Below are 21,993 nucleotides of genomic sequence, written 5' to 3'. Positions count from 1 at the left end.
AACATTATCCTATATAGAGTATCATTTTTTAAAGAATGAAGGTAGATGGGAATACTCTGTATTCTACACATATTTTAAGAATCTGATGATTCAAGCTTCCTCAAGTTCATAAAGAGCTTCATTTTGAATTGTCACTGTGCATTACTTTAGACAGGAATATGGGATGGGAAAATTTATGCTGATCCTATAATATATTCTAGAAGGAGCTATAATTTCTTTTTAGTTTGACTTATTTGTTCATTTGTGTTTCTGGAGCACTTTGTGGGAAATAATGTTCTTGTTACTTTTTGTAAGGTTTCTTTTGAAGCTTATGGAGAGTCACTCTGTGTATATTTATTATATTCAACTGTATTATCCTTCCAATATTTGATAGATATTTACAAAAAGCATCAATTGCTTATGGCTCAGCCTAACATATGTCCATGTGGTAATACAATGGGTGTTTATCAGTGGACAGTCAGTGTGTGTCTTTTTACTGCATACTGACAACAACCCCCATGAAGTATAGCTAATTATATTACCTTTATTTGATAGAGGAATTAACATACTCAGTGAACTGTGGCATAGGGAGTTGAACATTAGAAGTTGTAATCTGAACATGTACACTCAAATATTATTTTGTTCTATCTCCCACAACAAAACTATTATTCACAAATTAATTATCTGATATACTCAGTTATATTCCTTTCATGATTGATTACTATTCATTAAGTTGAATATTCTTTCTAGAGGATTAGAATTCTATGTAAATATTGATTGAGGATGAAATCCAAATGAAGGGCTTTGAAGTGCCTTTACTTCTTCTGACAAGCAATAATGGTTATAATAAATTAAAATTTTAATCAATAGTATGTGTATATACTTGTATAACTTGCTGTTATTCTTTATGGATTTTAACCTCAATTTAGCTCCAAAGTTTGTGCCTACAGACTTTATAATTATAAGTCTACAGACTTTATAATTTAATATAGGTACTGTGATGAGGCTTGACAAACACCCTAATATGAAGTAAATAAGAACATTTGACACTGACTTTTGGAAGTCCTAATAATTGGTTAAGATTTTATATTGGTTAAATAATAAAGGGACCAAATACTGAAGGTTGGTCACATCCAGGGAATTGAAGCTTTGAGTAAGTTTCAATTCTGAACTTAAACAGTAAAAAGGAGTTGCTCCTCTTCATTATTTTCTAATAAAAATAATAATAATAATATTTATTTAGTGCTTAAAATGTTCTAGATACTTTTTCAGTTGTTTAGGGTCCATGATAACCCTTTGAGATAGAAACTGGTATTATCCCAGTTTTGTTTCTTAGGGGTTTATATTTTTTATTTTTAAATTGACAACATAGCCGATTTACTGTATTGTGTTAATTTCAGGTTTGTACACCACAGTGATTTATTTATATATATATTTTTCCAGATTATTTTCCCTTATAAATTGTTAGAAAATATTGAGTATGATTCCCTGTGCTGTACAGTAGGTCCTTGTGGGTTTTCTCTTTTATATAGTGGTGTGAATATATTAAACCCATCCATATAAGCTATTTGCAACAATTAGTTTGTTTTCTATGTCTGTGGATCTAGTTCTGTTTGGTAAATAAATTCATTTTTTTTTTTCAGGTTCCACATATAAGGAATATCATATGATATTTGTCTTTCTGTCTGGTTTACCTCATTTAGAGTATGATAATCTCTAGGCCGATTCATGTTGCAGCAAATAGCATAATTTCCTTCTTTTATGCCCAGGTATAGGATTGCAGGATCATATGGTAACTCTATTTTTAGTGTTTAAAAGAAACTCTATACTATTCTCCATACAGGCTATACCAGTTTCCATTCCCACCAACAGTGTAGGAGGGTTCCGTGTTCTCTACACTCTCTCCAGAATTCATTATTTGTTGACATTTTAATGATAACGTTCTGACTGGAGTGAGGTGATACTTCATTGTAGTTTTGATTTGATATTATCCCAGTTTTATAGATGAGAAAATATAGGCAAAAGCAGGTAAGTGACTGCTCTGAATTGTTGTTTTGGGGGCACAGTCAGTTGTGGCAATTACTTGGAAACAGTGGAAGAGATTGGAGACTGTTTCTTGAAAGAAAAAAAAATTGTCAATTGATATCACGCTATCAGAGACACAGGGAGCTTTCCCCAGAATGGCGTCAGTTTCTACTAAGGAAATGAGTGAGACTGCATTTGGATATTGTAAGCAAGTGTGCTGATGGATAGATGATTTTACTTCCTGTCTTGGTAGCAGATTCAATTTCCTATGACATTTGAAGGCCATTGATCAGGGATGCGTTTTAAGGCATTGGTAATCTTAATGTCTGTGTATTAGTCGCTCAGTTGTATCTGACTCACGTTGACCCCACTGACTGTAGCCCACCACGGTCCTCTGTCCATGGAATTCTCCAGGCAAGAATACTGGAGTGAATTGCCATTTCCATCTCCAGGGGATCTTCCTGACCCAGGGATTGAACCCCAGTCTCCTGCATTGCAGGCAGATTCTTTACCATCAGAGCTGTCAGGGAAGCCCAGTAGTCTTAATAGCACTTTTCAATATTTGTAAGCCATTTGCCCCAAACTGAGCATTGCCTTTCTTTCTCATCCCTTTCCTTTTTCTTTCCTTCTAGTTTTACTACTCTTTTCTTTCTAATATCAGAGTAAAATAAAATCATAAATTGTATATTAATCCATCTGTAGTCAGTAAGGATTGTTTGTTATTGCTTATTTGTTAAGCTGTGTCCAACTGTTTTGTGTCCCCATGGACTGTAACGCACCAGGCTCCTCTGTCCATGGAATTCTCCAGGCAAGAATTTGCCATTTCCTTCTCCAGGGGACTTCACAACCCACGTCTCCTGAGTTGGCAGGTCGAGTCTTTACTACTGAGCCACTAGGGAAGCAGACAGTAAGGATACGCAGTGTGTATACCTGGGCTTAAAGGCTTGGAGCTATATCAAACAAGAAGTAGCCAAGTTTAGGGTCCAAAACATCAGTGCATTCACACAGAGGCAACTCCATTGATATTAATTTGAGGCCATGACAACACTGGCATTCCGTTATTCTCTTTGAAAGAATCTAGATATGCAAACATGATTCATGAATCTATATTCTTTGAAAAATAAAACAACTTCAACTTCTCATCTACTTAGATTTTCAATGTATAAGTTCATGTTTGATATAGGGAAAGAAGCAGATTTTCATGTTACTTGTTATGCCTAAAATGTGACAAAATAAAGATTATCAAAATATGGGCCTAAAGAAAAAGTACCAGGCTCTTTTTATTGCTGCAGTGGCAGAAGAAAGAGAATGTCAGGGTAAAATTTAGAATTGTTATGGACAGAGTGAAAACAATTATACAAAATCTCCTATAGCTAGCAGCCTTTTACCCAAAACCGATCTCTTGTTATGGTAATTGAATGAATTTCATTTTAACAGCTATTCTACTTTGCTCAAGTTTTCATACAAACTAAGCTATAAGGAAGTCTTGCTTTGAAGTTTGAAAGACACCCTAGAGAATATTGAATATTAATTTTTGAACAAGCTGTTACACTTTAAATTGAGAATAAAGTACCAGACCATGTTTCATCATTCTACTTGTGTACATCCCTTATCTCACTTTCTTAAAATGTTTTAAAAACCCAAGAGGGGAAAGTGTAATGATTATAGAAATCATTTTCTTGTAGAGCTTTATCAGTTGTTTTTATCACTGTAAGACATTGACAAAAATGGTGATTCAAATAAAATTTAATGCACACTTCCTAGACGTTTTCTCATTAAAAGCAAAATAAAATCACTCCGTAACATTAATGTAAAGAATGAATACCTTTTTTACCCTAAGGCACAAGTGACTTGGGCCTCCCTGGTAGCTCATCTGGTAAGGAATCCACCTGCAATGCAGGAGACCCCAGTTCGATTCCTGGGTTGGGATGAGCCCTTGGAGAAGGGATAAGCTGAAAGAAAGTGAAGTCGCTCAGTCGTGTCCGACTCTTAGCGACTCCATGGACTGTAGCCTACCAGGCTCCTCTGTCTATGGGATTTTCCAGGCAATAGTACTGGAGTGGATTACCATTTCCTTCTCCAGGAGATCTTCCTGACACAGGGATCGAACCCAGGTCTCCTGCATTGTAGACAGACGCTCCCTTGTGGCTCAGACAGTAAAGAATCTGCCTGCAATGCAGGAGACTTGGGTTCGATCCCTGGGTTGGGAAATTCCCCTGGAGGAAGGCATAGAAACCCACTCCAATATTCTTGCCTGGAGAATCGCCATGGACAGAAGAACCTGGAGGGCTACAGTCCATGGAGTCGCAAAGAGTCGGACACAACCGAGCGACTAAGCGCAGCACACAAGTGACTTACTGTAAGATACATTTGCCCTTACGTAAGCAATGTCTTTATATAATAAATGTGAATTCTATCTATTATAGGTTTTTCAGAGATACTATTCTTGCAGTTATTCCCTCTCTCTTCTTTATCATCAGTTATCCCTTCTCTTCTCTTCTAAATTGTTGATAGATGTTTGAATAGATAGATATTTTGATCTTATGGTGGTGGTGGTGGTTTAGTCGCTGTCATGTCTGACTCTTGCAACCCTGTGAAATGTAGTCTGTCAGGCTTCTCTGTCCATGGGATTTCTCAGGGTAAAATACTGGAGTGGGTTACCATTTCGTTCTCTAGGGGATCTTCCTGACCCAGGGATTGAACCTGGGTCTCCTGCATCACTGGTGGTCTGCTGCATTGCAGGCAGATTCCTTACTGACTGAGCCACCAGAGAAGTCCTTATCATATATCCCTCTTGGAAGCAATGCTCCATTTGTTCTACTTAAGAGAAAATCTTTGAAATCTGTACTTCCTTGTCTTCCATTCTTTCTTCTTCCACATCACTACACTAAAAGTCTTGCCAAGAACTTGTCAAAGTCAAACCCAGTGGACACTTGTGCATGACTTATTCTTTCAGAAGCATTTGAAAGAGCTGTTCACTTTTGTTTTTTCTTTAAGTACTTTCTCCCCTTGGTTTCTAGGACACTGTACTCTCTCAGCCTTTCTATCTCAATATAAGCCAGTCTCTGTTACTGGCTTATGGTCCAATGTCAAGATTTTTTCAGGTGCTTTTGGGCTCTAGGATTCAGTTCTGAGACCTCTTCTCTTCTCTATTTATACAAGTTTCTTTGGGGATCTCATCCATTCTCTTGTGTTTTTTTTTTTAATTTTATTTATTTATTTTAATTAGAGGCTAATTACTTTATAATATTGTATTGGTTTAACATCTGTACTTTCAGATGACTTAATTTTGATTTAGAGAACCAAATTTGCTACTGAAATCTAGACTTATATGTTCAGCTTACTGGCATTTTTCTGGATATCTCAGACATTTCAAATTTAACATCTGATGTTTCTTTTCAAACCTCCTTCTTCTCCAGTATTCCCCGATTCCATGAAGACCACCATTAGTTCACCAATTACTCAGGTCACAAATCCTGGCACCTTCCTAGAGTCCTCTAGCTTCTTTCTCTTCTATCTCCTGTATAAACCAGTAGAAATTCTACTAGTTGTACCTTCAAATGGGAACCCAAATCTTACCACTTCTAATCCTCAGCACCAAGAACCTGGTCTAAACGTGTTAACTCTTTCATGGTTTAATTCAATAAGGTCTAATTGGTCTCTCTGCTTCCAGTCTTACTTCACTGAAGTCTATTCATCACAATGCAACAAAAGTAATCCTTTGTAAGACAAAATACATATTAAGTTACTCACCTTTTCTTGACCTTCTAAGTCCTTGGCCTGTATGTCATGTCCTATGATTTCCAGCCTCTTCTCAGTAGCTCTCAAACTCATTTCCCTCACTCTTCTCCTTACTCATTTAGCTCCTGCTACACTGGTCTTTCTGTTCTTTGAAAATTCTAAACATGATGACAGGAACCCCAAGACTTTTTGCTCTTAGCACCTCAAAGGGCATTCCCTGGCCACCCTATCTTGAGCATCACCTTTCCTCACTCTTTCCCCTTAACTTGCTTTATTTTTTTGCAAGTGATTGTGAATCCCTGACATTATGGTTTTTATAACTTCGTTTAGGATTTTGTTGTTGTCAGTCTTCGTGCTTGGAAGGTGAGTTGCATGAAGGTAAACATGTTTTCTGTTTTGCTCAAACCTGAACCTCTAGTGCCTCGAACATAATAGGTGCTCATATCACATGTGCTGAGTAAATTATTGTTATCACTTGCATGTTCCCCCTGCTCTCCAATCTCAACATATTTTCTAATTTTATTCTACTTACTTTTCTACTAATTTCAATTGTTTAATAATTGTTTTTACATTTTAATGTAAAATATTTACTTTTCACTTGACGGTATCTCCATTTTTATACAACCAGGTTAGCTTTTTCAGATTTTCAGACACTAGTAATGCATTCTGTTTCTTTTTGGGCTGACTTCCTAACAACTGAATAACTTGTGGAAAGCTGAAGTATATATAGAAATTGAATCTTCCTGTCAAATTTATGCCTAAGATACGGTATTGAGCCTTCCTGTCAAATTTATACCTAAAATATGGAATTGAGCATATGATCAAATGTTAAAAATATTTGATTTACAACATTTGGGATAAATATTTAAGAACTTTAGGTGGGGTAGGGAGGTGATAGAAATCGTGAAAAAATATACCTCAAAGAACAGACATAAGGAACAATTTGCCTTTAGATTTTTTTGCTCCTATTAAAATATTCTAGCATTAATGCCTTCAAACATTTCACAAAAGTGGTGATAAAATTCAGGCAGCTCCTATGGGGGTGGGGAGGGGAAACATGTTTAGAGAGAGAGGTGGATATAGAAGTATGTTCAGTTTTTTTCTTTACTCTGAACTTGTTTTAGAAAGAACTATTTAACCAAACAATTATAAGAAACAGGGAGAGGTTACCAAGAAAAATACATTTCCATCTCAAGAGGTTTTGGGGAATAAAGTAGACTGTTACTTTTCGGGATGGGTTAGGTGCTTGAATGTAGGAGGATGAATTAAATAAATCTTAACAATTACTTCCTGCTCTATTGAATCTTTGTTTCTATAATGATATGGCCTTTTCTACTTGAAAAGGAACTAGAAGCTTTGTTTGGCAGATTCAAAATGTTAGTGTGACATGACTTTTTAAATTTTAATTTATTTTTAATTGAGGTATAATTGACATACAGTATTATATTAGTTTCAGGTGTTCAACATAATGATATTTATATACAGTGTGACATGTTTACACTTCATTCATAATAGGGACCTGCTGATGATATTTGAGAGATACATAATTTCGAGGTGCAGAAAAGAAACATGTAATTACCATCTCTCTACTCAAGCTGCTACATATAGAAATCATGTACTACTACTCTGCAAACAAAAACAGAACAAATAATACTAAATCAAATACTGTCCTTTTAAAATGTTATTTACCTTTATTTTTGGCTGTGCTGGGTCTTCACTTCTGCAGGGTTACTGTCTAGTTGCAATGCACGAGCCTTCTCATTGTGGTGGCTTCTCTTGTGGAGCACAGACTCTAGGGTATGGGCTTCAGGAGTTGGAGCACACAGTACTCAGTAGTCGCAATTCCTGGGCTCTAGAGCACAGGCTCAGTTGCTGTGGCACACAGGCTTAGTTGCTTTGCAGCATGTGGGATCTTCCTGGATCAGGGACTGAACCTGTGTCTGCTGCATTGGCAAGTGGATTCTCTACCACTGAGCCAACAGGAAAGCCCCCATTACTATTCTTTTTAAAAAACAAACACCAAAGTTCCTGGAGGCACTATTCTAAATACAGTACAGAGTCTTTAGCTAAAAACTTAAGTGCTATTGGTATTTGGGAGTTTTGAAAAGGCTGCTTTATCTTCCCCCAGAAGTTTTCTAACTCAGTTTATTAATTATGGAAACCACATATTTAGAAATATTAGAAATATATTGGCTCCAAATGGTACAAAAATAGTTAATGTTTGTGAGTGCTATGTGTCAGGTATCTCACACCAGTTTTCCATTGCAGGTATCATTATTTTTACCATGTTACATGTGAGGAAACTGAGATACCAGGAGGTTAAAAACTTTTCCAAGATCACACAGTTTGTAAGTTGTTGTATCCAAGTACTGTAGCTAGAGAGCCACACTTTAGAACACTTGACTCATACATTAATTATCAAAGACCATCCTCATAATCATTTTAGGTTTAAGGCAGTGGAGCCAGTATGAAAATTGAGTGAGGTATTATCCAGGGAAATGTTTTAAATATCCTCTTTGAGTTTTTAGGAAAGGGGTCTTATTCAGGTTACTTGAAGTTTAGAATATTTTGCTGTAAAGGCATATGTGACATTAAGGGAGTGAAATCAGCTTAGTTTGCAAATATATGGCTAACCACACAACCAAAAATTATGGACACTCACAAATACTCCAGTTGGGCTTTGGAAAGAGGAAACACAGTTCAGTTTTGGATTTTACCTCTTCTCTACCAATATTCATAAATTTATGAATCTCTTCCCTAGGACTTTTATTGAGATATAATTTACATATCATAAAATACACCCATTTAAGGAATACAGTTTTATATATTTGTAAGTATATGGAAAGAACTAACCAACCATCAGCATAATCTATGTTTAGAATATTTTTATCACTCCTGAAATAACCCCTATACCTATTAGTACTCACTTCTTACCCTCCTCTCTCTCAGCACTGCTTAACTACTAGTGTATTTTGTATCTCTATAGATTTGCCTATTCTGGACATTTCATATCAGTGCATTTATACAATAGATGGTCTTTTATGAAGGTTCTTCTGCTTAGCATAATGTTTTCAAGTTCTATCCATGTTGTAGCATGTATCAGTACTTCATTGCTTTTTATAGCAGAGTAACATTTCAGTGTATAAATATACAGATTTTGTTTAAACATTGATTTTATGGACATTTAGGCTGTTTACACTCGGCAACATAGTAATGCTGCTGTGAACATGTATGTACATGTTTTTGGTGAACGTGTTTTCATCTCACTTGCATATATACCTGGGAATGGAATTGTGGATCACATGGTAAATCTGTGTTTAGCAATTTAGTAAACACCAAGCTGTTTTTCAAAGTGATCAGGAATGAATTCTCACTAGGGATGAACGACTGTCCCACTTCTTGTGCAACCTTGTTAACACATATTATAGTCTGACTTTTGACTAAAGCTATCTTAGTGGATGTGAAGTGGTATTTCATTGTCATTTTAATTTGCATTTTACATTTCCTTGATGGCTTACTGGTAAAGAATCCACCTGCCAATGCAGGAGATGTGGATTTGACTCCTGGGTCAGGAAGATCCCCTGGAAAAGAAAATGACAACCCACTCCAGTATTCTTGCCTGGAGGATCCCTTGGACAGAGGAGCCTGGTGGGCTACAGTACTTGGGATTGCAAAAGAGTTAAACAATAATGACTAATGATGTTGAGCATCTTTCCCATGTACCAATTGATCATTTGTTTTGCAGAAATGTCTATTCAGATCCTTCACTCATTTTTAATTGGGTTATTTGCCTTTTTACTATATAAATCATTATATATTGGATACAAATGCATTTCAGACACAAGATTTGCAAATATTTGTTTCCCATTCTGCAAGTGTGCTCTCTTCCAGTGTGACAGCATGTCCTTCTTTTTCATCTACTGCTCTAACTGCCCCCTCCTAAGACTCTCCTCCTTGTATCTGTTGATTTCTGCTTACTCCAGATTAATAACCTTTTTTTTTGTTGTTGTTATTCATGTCCCTCTGCCTCAGAGTCACTGCTTGCTTGTCTTTTTCTACATGTTCTCAATTTCTAATTTTAGTTTCTTGATCTCAAATTTACAAATCCCTTGAGAGAGTTTCTAAGATTTGCTGTCTCTGATCTAGGGGCCCCTTTCTGGTTCAGTCCCCTGTCACTGAGGTGGTTTGTTGGCTTATGTGGATGAACTGGCCTAGCATGGTTCCTTGAACAAAAGCTGGGTTGGGTGGTTTTCTTGAGGAAAGGTCGTGTGCCATGTAGACTCCTAATGCTTCACTGAATGCACTTCAGTTATGAATGATAGAGGCAGAATGCTGGGCATCACTACTTTATTTCATCATGTAGACAAAGAATTAACAAAAGTTTATGTATTGTCTACTTCTAGTTTCAGAACTCAAACTGAGAAATTTATGTCAAACTAAATTACATAAGGTAGTGGTCTTTGCTTGATTCTGTTATGTTTTATTAATAATTCAAGGCTTGTTTGCATTAATATTTAGCATGTAGTGTTGTTATTCAGTCACCCAGTCCGACTCTTCATGACCCCATGGACTACAGCATGCCAGGCTTCCCTGTCCCTCACGATCTCCTGGAGTTTACCCAAGTTCATGTCCATTGCATCAGTGATGCCATCCAACCATCTCATCCTCTGTTGCCCTCTACTCCTTCTGCCTTCAATCTTTCCTAGCATCATGGTCTTTTCCAATGAGTCAGCTCTTTGCATCAGGTGGCCAATGTATTGAAGCTTCAGCATCAGTCCTTCCAACTTGCTTTAATATAGATGATATATACTATGATACAGATGATGTACAATGATAATATGTCTATAAGTAAGCAGATTTCATACATATATACGCACATGAAATATATTTATATACAACTACATATATATATGAATTTAGTAAATCTTCATTGTTTTAAGTTCCAATTCAAATCTTTTTATATTGATTAGTCCAGATATTCCCTTAAACTTAAAACCTTTAAATGAATCAAAAAGATATCATAGCATTAATATATTTGTATCCATGAATCATAAATTACCTTTCTTCTAAGAATTCGATTTACTTGAGGGCAAAGATTTTTAACTCATTTTTGTTAGTAAGTTAACCCCCTTCACCTTCTTAAAACAGCACTTTGTATCCAATAGGCAACTCAAAGTTTATTACATTTAACTAAAAGAAGTAGTGAACTACAAGGAATTAGGAAGGCACAATTTAGGAAAGTATCTTTCTTCCTATTGAAGGTGAGTTTACCCATGGCTATCAATAGCCTTTCTAGCTACTTGGATCTTTAAAAACTGGGTATTCAGGTCAACGGATCAAAACCTTTATACCTTGACAGTGGAATCCTTTTTTTTAGGTAAAGATAAAGAGGAAAAGTATAGGCCTTGTCCAGTACGACTGTCTTTTAAAACCTGGATTATGGTCGCATTGCATCCTCATCTATCTACTCTCTAAGCACATAGCTACTAGTACCGATGACGTCAGTGTGCCTAGTAAGGAGAAGTAGTACAAAAGGGTTTAGGGAATTGAAGACATCTAACTACAAGTGGCCAAAGTATCAGCGACTGAACTGAACTAGAAGTGGCTGTGGCTAAAAGTGTGGCCTATATTAATATTGTAGTCTCAGTAGGGACATTGGAACAAATAATTAGAAAGGAAAATATTGCCATTGTGTCAACCTTGGGAAAGTATTTTTCCTCTGTGTATTTCAATTAACTATCCAATTAAATATGCATGACCTTGTGACAGTGCTCTAGGGACAGTCCCAGCCTCAGGCTAGGCCTCCAGGCCTAGAGAGAATGTTTCAATGTTTAAATAAGACCTCAAAAAGACCTTTGTTAATATTTTTGATGTATTTATCCAAAGTAACTTTTTAAATCATTTAAATTTTCTAAAATCTTTTAAAATTTCCATAAGTTTTAATCTTCCTTATTATTGATCAAAAGAAATTTCTGGGTCACATTTTAAATTTACATTTTAACTTTTTATTAGCATTAATATATGCTAAAGTTAATGTAGAAAAAGTGATGATTTTCACAAACTGCATAGCCATCACCCAGACTAAGTAAGAAACATTAACACACCCAAACACACCTCTTCGGATCCCACAGAGACTCTGCTGCCTCCAAGCATAGTAGCCACTATCTACATTTCTATTAATTTTTAAATTGGATGTAAATTGGATGCATTTACTTTTATGTATTGAGCCTCTTTATCAATATTGTTTGTGACATTTTCCATATTATGTCATGTATTTATAAGTGGTTTATTCTCATCACTACATAGTATCCTACTGTGTGAATATATTAGAAATAGTACAAAGATGATGAAGAATAAAAACTGCTTACCATGCCTGTTAAGATGGTGTTTTATTTTTGTGTCTGGGCTGTAGGACGTATATATACTCAATGGACACAAGTTTGAACAAATTCCAAGACATAGTGAAGGGCAGGGAAGCCTGTCATGCTGCAGTCCATGGGGTCGCCAAGAGTAAGATACCACTTTGCAACTGAACAGCAATATATATATGCAATCACTGCACTTACAGAGGTTTTAAGTTTCATCTCCTCAACAGGAAAATTATTTCTGGTATGGTGAAACCTCTAGGACACTGGCAAAAATAAGTACAAAATTGCTTAGGAGGGACTCCTCCCCCAATTATAAAATATTCCTACGTAGACATAATAAGCACACATAAATATCAGCTCAAAATAGTTTTGTCTATAACCATGACAGAGTAAATGGGACCAGATTTCCCCTCCCACCATAGCAACTACAAAACTGGACAAGATAATTTAACAAAACTGGCTCCAGACATTGGACGACAGGCAGGGAGGGTGAGACTCTCGAGATAGAAGTATGTGAAGTTAACTTCATATTTACTCAGGATCTCTGTATGGGAGTACTTTCTTTACCACAATGAAGAGAAGAAGCACACAAGTTGAGAGGTAACTTGTGGAGCTGAGAAGTGATAGGCCAGAATTTAGGGCTGCTAAATTGTTTGAAAATTTCAGAAGCAGATTGGAGAAGAGAAGCTTTGTCTTGGGAGGAATTGCTCTGTGATAACGTAGAGGGGTGGGATGGGATTGGAGGTGGAAGGAGGTTCAAGAGAGAGGAGACATACATAAACCTATGACTGATTCATGTTGATACGTGGCAGAAACCAACAGAATACTGTAATGCAATCATCCTCCAATTAAAAATACATAAATGTATTAGGAAAAAAAAGGCATCTGTGTTGGTGTTCACCATGGACCCTGGGCCTCAGGCTGGGCTGTGCAGCTGCTGGGTAAGTCTCTATTATATCTAGCAGGGACTAGATGCTACAGTCTGGGACTGGATGCAGGCATCAGAGCTCAAACATAACAAGGAGTCATTGGCATCTTGATTCTAAGACCATGTTTTCCTATCAGGACCAATGAGGCAATAAACCAAGGGTATATCTAGGCAGTTCATAAAAAAAGAAGTCTGAGTAGTAATAAATATATAATATGATCATCAATTTTACTTGCTAGTTTTATGGGTAAATAACATAGATTTTGGAATCAAATTACCTGAGTTCAAATTCTGATTTTATCACTGAGTAGCATGGCACAGTGGTAAAGAATCCACCTGCCAGTGCAGGAAATGCAAGAAATGCGGATTTGATTGGGAAGATCCTTTGGAGTAGGAAATGACAACCCTCTCCAGTATTCTTGCCTGGAAAATTGCATGGGCAGAGGAACCTAGAGGGCTACGGTTCACGGGGTCCCAAAGAGTCGGCCACGACTGAGCACAAGCACAATGAGCCAAGTTACTGGGAAAGTGACTTTATGCGTCTGAGCCTCTGTTGCTTCAGTTCTGTAATGGAAATGAAAGTAATGCTGGCTCATATGATTATGTTAGGACACTTTAAACATTTAGTTTAGCCTAAGCATGAGCATTTCATAAGTCTAAGCAATTTCTATTAAAGAGAATTTTTTTAACACTCATCAAATAGGCAAAAATTATTACATCAGACAAGAACCTGTGTGACAAGATATAGGGAAACAGAAGCTATTTCTGGTGAAAGCATAACGTCTGATTTGAAAAGCAGTTTTTGAAAATATGCATATTCTTAGTACTCCTCATTTCCACTTCAAAGAGTCTAAGAAAAACTCCACACTGTTTCCTAGAGTTTATAAAAAAAAGTAAACTGTCAACCAATGGAGAATGATGAATAAACTGTAAACACACCAAAATATTATAGAGCAATGAAAATGAACTAACTCAAATCTACCTAGTTAAATTTCAAAAGAAAATTCTTAGTAAAAAAAAAAAAAAACTGACCACAAAGGATTATGTGCATAAATGATACAATTTGTATAACTTAAGAAAATAGGTTAGTTTACATCATTTTTCTGTAATATTCATTGAGAGAAAAAGAAGGCAGAAGAAAGGGAATAGGAAGAGGAGGGGAAAGGAGAATTTGGAAAGACAGAATAAGACAAATTATTAATATTTTTGTCATTTCTGTGCAGTTTTTACTGGTACTTTGTATTTGGGTATAGATCAGAGAGTTGGCAAAACTGTAACCTATGGATCAAATCCTGCCTATCTCCTGTTGATGTAAATATAATTTTATTGGAATACAACTGTGCTTGTTTGTTGATATGTCAACTATGGCTGCTTTTGCATTTTATTTATTGTGACAGAGATTGTATAGTCTACAAATCCAAAAATATTTCTCATAAGACCCTTTACAGAAAAAAAACCCTGACACTTGGTGTAGAGCACAATTTGTAGTTTTCTCATATGAAGTATTTTATACTTTAAAAAATATGCATTAGAATAATAGTGACTTGTAAAGGGAATTGATTTTTCGAGTGGTTTTATGCAAAGTCTTTTTGCATGTGGCTTGTTAACTTTTAATCATTTTCAAAAGTGAAAGTCAAAAAAGCCCAAGTTTAGTCATAAGAAAAATATCTTTAACCTATATTCTTTGTTCATAAGAATCAAGGAGGATACAGGCTTTTTGCATTATAATTCATGTCTCAAGTTAAATGTAATGAAAGTCCTACTTTTCTCACTGAATCTCTTAGTCCTCAGAATTGTCAAGTCTCCTTCACCTAGTCTTCCTGTCCTTCTGCAGCCCAGTATTTGGGAGGCAGAAAAGCATTTCAATATTAGATAATATTCATTTAGCTGAGACCTGAATGTTAACTGAAGAGACCCTAAGTGTAATGGCCCCAAACACAATAGAATTGTTTGTTTGTTTACAAAACTTCTGGGGCAGGTGCTCCAGGAACTTGAAGAGACTTCACAAGGACCTAGTTTCTCAGGGACCCAGGCTGATGGCAGCTTGGTTATCATCTATACATGGACTTAAGGCCCTTTTGTGTCATTATCACAAAGTGTATTGAAGGGCATTCTTTGAAGTTCTGGAAAACAGGGCTAGATTAAGGCATGGATTAAATCTGGTCCCATTTCACTGGAAATAATTTGATCATATGGCAACATCTGACTTCAAGTCCATTCTAGAATTGTGTTCTGCTGGGAATACATATGCACAGCTATTAAAGAGAAAGGTAACACACCAGAGATGAAGAGAAGACATTACATGGGCAAGAAAGTATAGTGTGTTAAAAGACTAGAAAGAAGAGAGTAGTAAGCCAGTAGGTTTTTCTTTATCTTAAGGTGGGTGGGAGAAGTGGATAATATTATACAAGGTGGACAGTGTAAGGTGGAGAGTAGTAATATGGGTGGAGCATAGGAGGAATGACCTAGATAAATAATCAAATTCTCTATCATGGGGGTTGCTAGAAAAACATAGGATGCCTGGTTCAAATTGAATCTCATACAAGTAATGACTGAAGGTATGTCCTATGCAATAATTTAATTTGATAAATCCAGTAATATTACATATCATGAAATTCCTTCATGCCATGCTAAAAAGGCTACATTCATTCTGATGAGTAATACTTAGTCTTTAAAGGTTTTGAGTAGAGAATATTAAAGTTATGGTCATTTGAACATTAATTAAAGAAAAACTAACAGCATAAAGAAATATAGATTTGAAGAGGATAACTCCAGAGGCAGGGTGAAAAAACAGTAAAAGAACTATTGTATCTCTTCAAGATCCTGATTTCAAATCTTTTGGATATAGGGGATTGTCAGATCATAATAGTTCTATTTTTAGTTTTTTGAGGAACCCGTAGATGGCGCTAGTGGTAAAGAATCTGCCTGCCAATGCAGGAGACTCAAAGAAACAGGTTCAATCCATGTTTGGGGAAGATCCCTTGGAGGAAGAAATGGCAACCCACTCCAGTATCCTTGCTTGAAAACTTCCATTGACAGAGGCCCCTGGTGGGCTGCAGTCCATGGGGTCACAGAGTCAGACACAACTGAGCACACACACACGCGCGCACACACACACGCGCATACACACTCACACGCGCATACACACATACACATCCATTGCAGTTTTACTCACAATAGCCAATATATGGAAACAACCTGAATGTCCACTGATGGGTGAATGATAAAGAAAATGTGGTATACACATATAGTAGAATAGTATTCTACCTTATAAAATAAATACATTCTGTAGTATGTGACAAGATAGGCGAACCTGGAGGACAGTGTGGTATGTGAAGAAAGCCAGGCACACAAATGTGTGAGTCCAATTACACAAGATATCTCTTTAACAAGTGGTGCTGGGAAAACTGGTCAACCACTTGTAAAAGAATGAAACTAGAACACTTTCTAACACCATACACAAAAATAAACTCAAAATGGATTAAAGATCTAAACGTAAGACCAGAAACTATAAAACTCCTAGAGGAAATCATAGGCAAACCACTCTCCAACATAAATCACAGCAGGATCCTCTATGACCCACCTCCCAGAATATTAGAAATAAAAGCAAAAATAAACAAATGGGACCTAATCAAAATTAAATGATTCTGCACAACAAAGGAAACTATAAGCAAGGTGAAAAGACAGCCTTCAGAATGGAAGAAAATAATAACAAATGAAGCAACTGACAAACAACTAATCTCAAAAATATGCAAGCAACTCCTGCAGCTCAATTCCAGAAAAATGAACGACCCAATCAAAAAATGGGCCAAAGAACTAAATAGACATTTCTCCAAAGAAGACATACAGATGGCTAACAAACACATGAAACGATGCTCAACATCACTCATTATCAGAGAAATGCAAATCAAAACCACAATGAGGTACCATTTCACGTCAGTCAGAATGGCTGCGATCCAAAAGTCTACAAGCAATAAATGCTGGAGAGGGTGTGGAGAAAAGGGAACCCTCTTACACTGTTGGTGGGAATGCAAACTAGTACAGCCACTATGGCAAACAGTGTGGAGATTCCTCAAAAAACTGGAAATAGAACTGCCATACGACCCAGCAGTCCCACTGCTGGGCATACACACCGAGGAAACCAGAATTGAAAGAGACACGTGTACCCCAATGTTCATCGCAGCACTGTTTATAATAGCCAGGACATGGAAGCAACCTAGATGTCCATCAGCAGACAACTAGATAAAAAAGCTGTGGTACATACACACAATGGAATATTAATTCACTATTAAAAAGAATGCATTTGAGTCAGTTCTAATGAGGTGGATGAAACTGGAGCCTGTTATACAGAGTGAAGTAAGCCAGAAAGAAAAACACCAATACAGTATACTAATGCATATATATGGAATTTAGAAAGATGGTAACAATAACCCTGTATGCAAGACAGCAAAAGAGACACAGATATAAAGAATAGACTGTTAGACTCTGTGGGAGAAGGCAAGGGTGGGATGATTTGGGAGAATAGCATTGAAACATGTATATTATCATATGTGGAACGAATCGCCAGTCCAGGTTCAATGAGTGAGACAGGGTTCTCAGGTCTGGTGCACTGGGATGACCCAGAGGGATGGGATGGGGAGGGAGGTGGGAGGGGGGTTCAGGATAGGGAATACCTGTACACCCATGGCAGAGTCATGTCAATGCATGGTAAAACCAATACAATATTGTAAGTAATTAGCCTCCAATTAAAATAAATAAATTTATATTAAAAAATAAATAAAATAGTCAAACTCATAGAAACAGAGGGTAAAGTGATGGTTGCCTGGTGTTGGAGGCAGGGTGCAATGGGGAGTTGTTGTTGAACTGATACAGAGCTTTGGTTATGCAAGATAAGTAATTTCCAGAGATTTTCTGTACAACATTATGCATGTAGTTACCAATATTCTACTGCACACTGAAAATTTCCTTAGAAGGGTAGTTCTCTTATTAAGTGTTCTTACCACAATAAAGTAAAATGAAAAAAAAAAATTGTAATGACGCAGTAAAGAGATTTTAGGGAACTAAAAGAGAATAGTAGTGACTAAAACATTATTGATAGTAAAGAGGAAAATAGGAAATAATTCGAAGTTTTAACTAATAGGAATGAATGATTAGTTGGATGATGGGAGCGTGGATCACTAAAAATGTATCTAAGATGATTTTTCCCCATTTATAACCATTGATATCATAAACAGACAGAAAGAATAAAAATCATGGGGCATTTTTTTTGATTTAAGGATATCAGAGCAAGAAGATGTAGCTATGATCAAAGTGGAATAGTTTTCCTAAACAGGGGCAGTAGATGGCAAGGAGGTCAAATATCTGCTCTAAGACACAGGAATATGTGATAAGGGCTATGAAATTGCCACTGGATGTGGCAACTGTCTTTGTAGTTGATTTCAGCAAGGGTATTTACAGGGGATGGTATGGGTTGAACATGGGAGGATGGCATAAGATAGATGACTGAGAGTGATTGAGATGTGAGGAATTAAGTTTGGAAGATGGAAAGGCTCTTTAAAGAAGATAAAATGGGGAGTCTGAGAAACAGGAAAAGGTTAGAAAGTGGACCTAAACCAAAGGGGAGATTTTGATTTTCTAATAAGAGAAACTTAAGGCTGCTTCTTTTGAAAGAAGGATGTTTGTAGATTAAAGATCTGAGGGAAATTAGGTATGATTAATAGAGCATCTTCCTTGAAGAAATGGAAAACAATGGGTTAAAAATTATAGGTGGGTTGACTCACTTGAAGCAAAGCTTCCCTGGTGGCACAGACTGTAAAGAATCTGCCTGCAATGCAGGAGACCCAGGTTCAGTTCCTGGGCTGGGAAGATTCCCTGGAAAAGGAATGGCAACCCAGTCCAGTATTCTTGCCTGGAAAATCTCATGATAAAAGGAGCCTGGCAGGCTACACAGTCCATAGCATCACAAGAGTTGGACACGACTTAGTGACTACATACTGAAAGATGAGGGAAAATTAGGGTAAAAACTAGATGAGTATGTTGGAGACTTGTGGTTCATACTCAATGATTTCAAATTCTATTTTAAGTAGAGACACAGTCATTTGCCAGAAATGAAAGTCTTTGAAGTTGTCTTATTTGGGGATCGTTATAAAGGTTTGGATTGATTTCTGTGTAGTTTGGACTAGCGGAATGATAGGATGGATTAGAAGGGTTTCCCATGTGACAGAAATCAGTACATTGTCTAAATGTGTTTATATATTGGAATCTGTTATAACTCCTAGTCATCAATTTTGGGAAATAATCATATTTGTCTAGCTAGTACTGGCCCCAGCCAGAAAATATGGTATTTGCTCATTCTAGTGTTTACTGTCTTCTCATTATTAAAAAAAATTATGAAAAACTAAAATATTAGAAGATATATAAGAGGTACTGGGAGGTTTATACATGCCGTATATCATTTTCTGAATTCTTAAATTATTTCAAGCATTTTCTGATCTATCTGAAGGCAATTAAGTTTTAGAAAACTAATTCCAGAATGTTTCATAAGTCAGCTGATTTCTTTGCAATCAGTCTTCTACTTGATTTATTGCTTGATAAGAAAAAAATACTAATTAATTGACTTTAGTGCTGGCATATGGTTATTGGAATATTGACATTTTAACACCAATTAGAGTATATTCTTAATCTCATTTTCCTGATAGTCTACATCACTTTATTGAATTTTGAGAATATTCTTATCTATTTTTCTACTGCTATCTTAAAAATAGTTTTTTATTCTTCTTTTTTATTTTTTTCTTTCTTCTTTCTTTCTAAGAAAATTAAAGAAAAAATTCACATACCTGCTATTAAAGCCATAAGACATACAAAACCTACATGAACGTTAACCCAGACCCTAGGTATTTTGTTAACTAAGTGTAAAAATTTGTTATTTTTTTCAGTTGTATTATTTTTTTTATTGTTGTCGTTCAGTTGCTAAGTTGTGCCCAACTCTTTGTTACCCAATGAACTCGGCACACCAGGCTTCCCTGTCCTTCACTATCTCCCAGAGTTTGCTCAAACTCACGTCCATGAGTCAATGGTGTCACACAACCATTTTATCCTCTGTTGCCCCCTTTTCCTCCTGCCCTCAATCTTTCCCAGTACCAGGACTTTTTCCAATGAGTCGACTCTTCTTCACACCAGGTGGCCAAAGTATTTGGAGCTTCAGCTTCAGTATTATTTTCTGAGGTTTCCAAACATGAACAGATACATAGATTTTGATAGTTGGCTGCCGATTTTAGCTTCTTTTGAGTATTATTTTGAGTATGATATATCCTATATTTTCAGTCTTAGTACAGCGATACTAATGTCTTTATATATTATAAAACATTCTGAGGGCTATTAGACTTATTTCCAGTCTCTCTATTCCCTTGCCTTCCCCAGAAAACCAGCTGGTGCTGATATTCCCTATTCTCATTATCCTCCTTTTTTGACATGTCTTGTAGAATTTTGATATCATAAATTCAAAAGTTTTCAGTCTTTTATTTTTGCTACTTTATGAAATTGCTAGAGGTAAGAGGGACAGGTTGGGAATGTTTATTTTATTGTAAGAAAAAGTGCATGCTAAAAAAGAATTTTCTATAATCAAATGTCAGAATCACAAGAAAAGAGGACGAAAAATCAGTCTCTTTATAAATCTTTGTGTTTGAATATGGAAAGGAAGCCTAAGGAAAATGAGCGAAGTTTAGTATGGAGAACAGAAGTGTTGATAATAGAATGTGGTCATTTTGCCTAAATTAATGTCTCCTGGTAATAGGGTTGTCAGATTTAACAAATGAAAATACAGTTATGTGCTCAATCATAATCCCACTCATTGCAAACCTATGGACTGTAGCCCACCAGGCTCCTCTGTCCATGGGATTTTTCAGGCAAGAATACTGGAGTGGGTTGCCATTTCCTCCTTCAGGGGATCTTTCCAACTCAGGGATCGAGCCCATGTCTCCTGAACTGGAGACATGCAGTAACGAATCTGCCTGCAATGTGGGAGACCCAGGTTCAATCCCTAGGTTGGGAAAATCCCCTGGAGAAGGGAATGGCAACCCACTCCAGTATTCTTGCCTAGAGAATTCCATGGACAGAGGAGCCTGTTGAGCTACACTCCACTCCATGGAATCACAAAGAGTTGGACATAACTTAGGGATTAAACAGCAATAACCTGGGAAGCCCTTATATTCAATTAAGTCCATATAATCCATAATTAAGCGCATCAGTTAAGTCCATATAATCTTTCTCTCTCTAAAACAGCTCTTATTTCACTTATCTTATGGTCAGGTAACTTTGGAGAAGATATTAAATGTCTCTGCATTTCAGGTATCCTCATATGAATAAAGTGGCGGGGGGGGGGGCTGAATTGAACCTATCACATAATGTTGACATGAGAACCTAAATTTTATTTAAAACAGTATCTTTCACATAGTAAGCCTTGTGTTGTTGTATTAAATGCAGGTTTTGCTTTACAAGGACATAAGCCTGTACTCTCCATTCTCCACACACTGAGTAGTTAGTGGCTTGGAGATTGGCAGCTAAAGTGAGCCTGAAAGGCAGCATGAGATTCAGTCAAAGCACCTAATACAGAGAATAACAGTGAGATCTCCTTGGGTGGATCATAAAAGCTGAACCCAGGGCAGCTTTCAGTAGAGGCATAAAGAACAGGCAGGTATCCTGTACTCTTCTCTTCTGTATAACTCAGAAACAGTGTTCATAACCAGGTTACTTTGTGTGGGCTGGACTCTCTAGGCTTATACATTCAGAGGTTTAATAACATTTCACAAGAGATCTGGTTAATTTACCTGCCATTCAAGGCATATGTTACTTGGTGGCTATGACCTGTAATTCGGAGAAGGCAATGGCATCCCACTCCAGTACTCTTGCCTGGAAAATCCCATGGACAGAGGAGCCTGGTGGGCAGCAGTCCAT

At 36.7% G+C, this 21,993-nt stretch overlaps 1 protein-coding gene across 2 annotated transcripts in view; it reads left to right on the top strand.

Annotated features, from left to right (window-relative positions):
* Positions 1 to 21,993, top strand: part of KCTD8 (potassium channel tetramerization domain containing 8) — a 262,777-nt gene that overhangs the window by 181,963 nt on the left and 58,821 nt on the right. Inside the window, exon 1 of one of the 2 annotated variants that reach the window (XR_009736990.1) lies at positions 5,235 to 13,054. The exons of the other annotated variant lie outside the window; for it this stretch is intronic. The gene's annotated coding sequence lies outside the window, so the exon portion shown is untranslated. Of the gene's footprint in view, positions 1 to 5,234; positions 13,055 to 21,993 lie in introns of those variants that run through there. 2 annotated transcript variants of the gene reach the window in all.

Source organism: Bos javanicus, chromosome 6, assembly GCF_032452875.1.
Source record: "Bos javanicus breed banteng chromosome 6, ARS-OSU_banteng_1.0, whole genome shotgun sequence".
Classification (NCBI taxonomy): Eukaryota; Metazoa; Chordata; class Mammalia; order Artiodactyla; family Bovidae; genus Bos; species Bos javanicus.
Note: the sequence above shows the minus strand (reverse complement) of the source record. Positions and strands in the feature narration are given on the sequence as shown.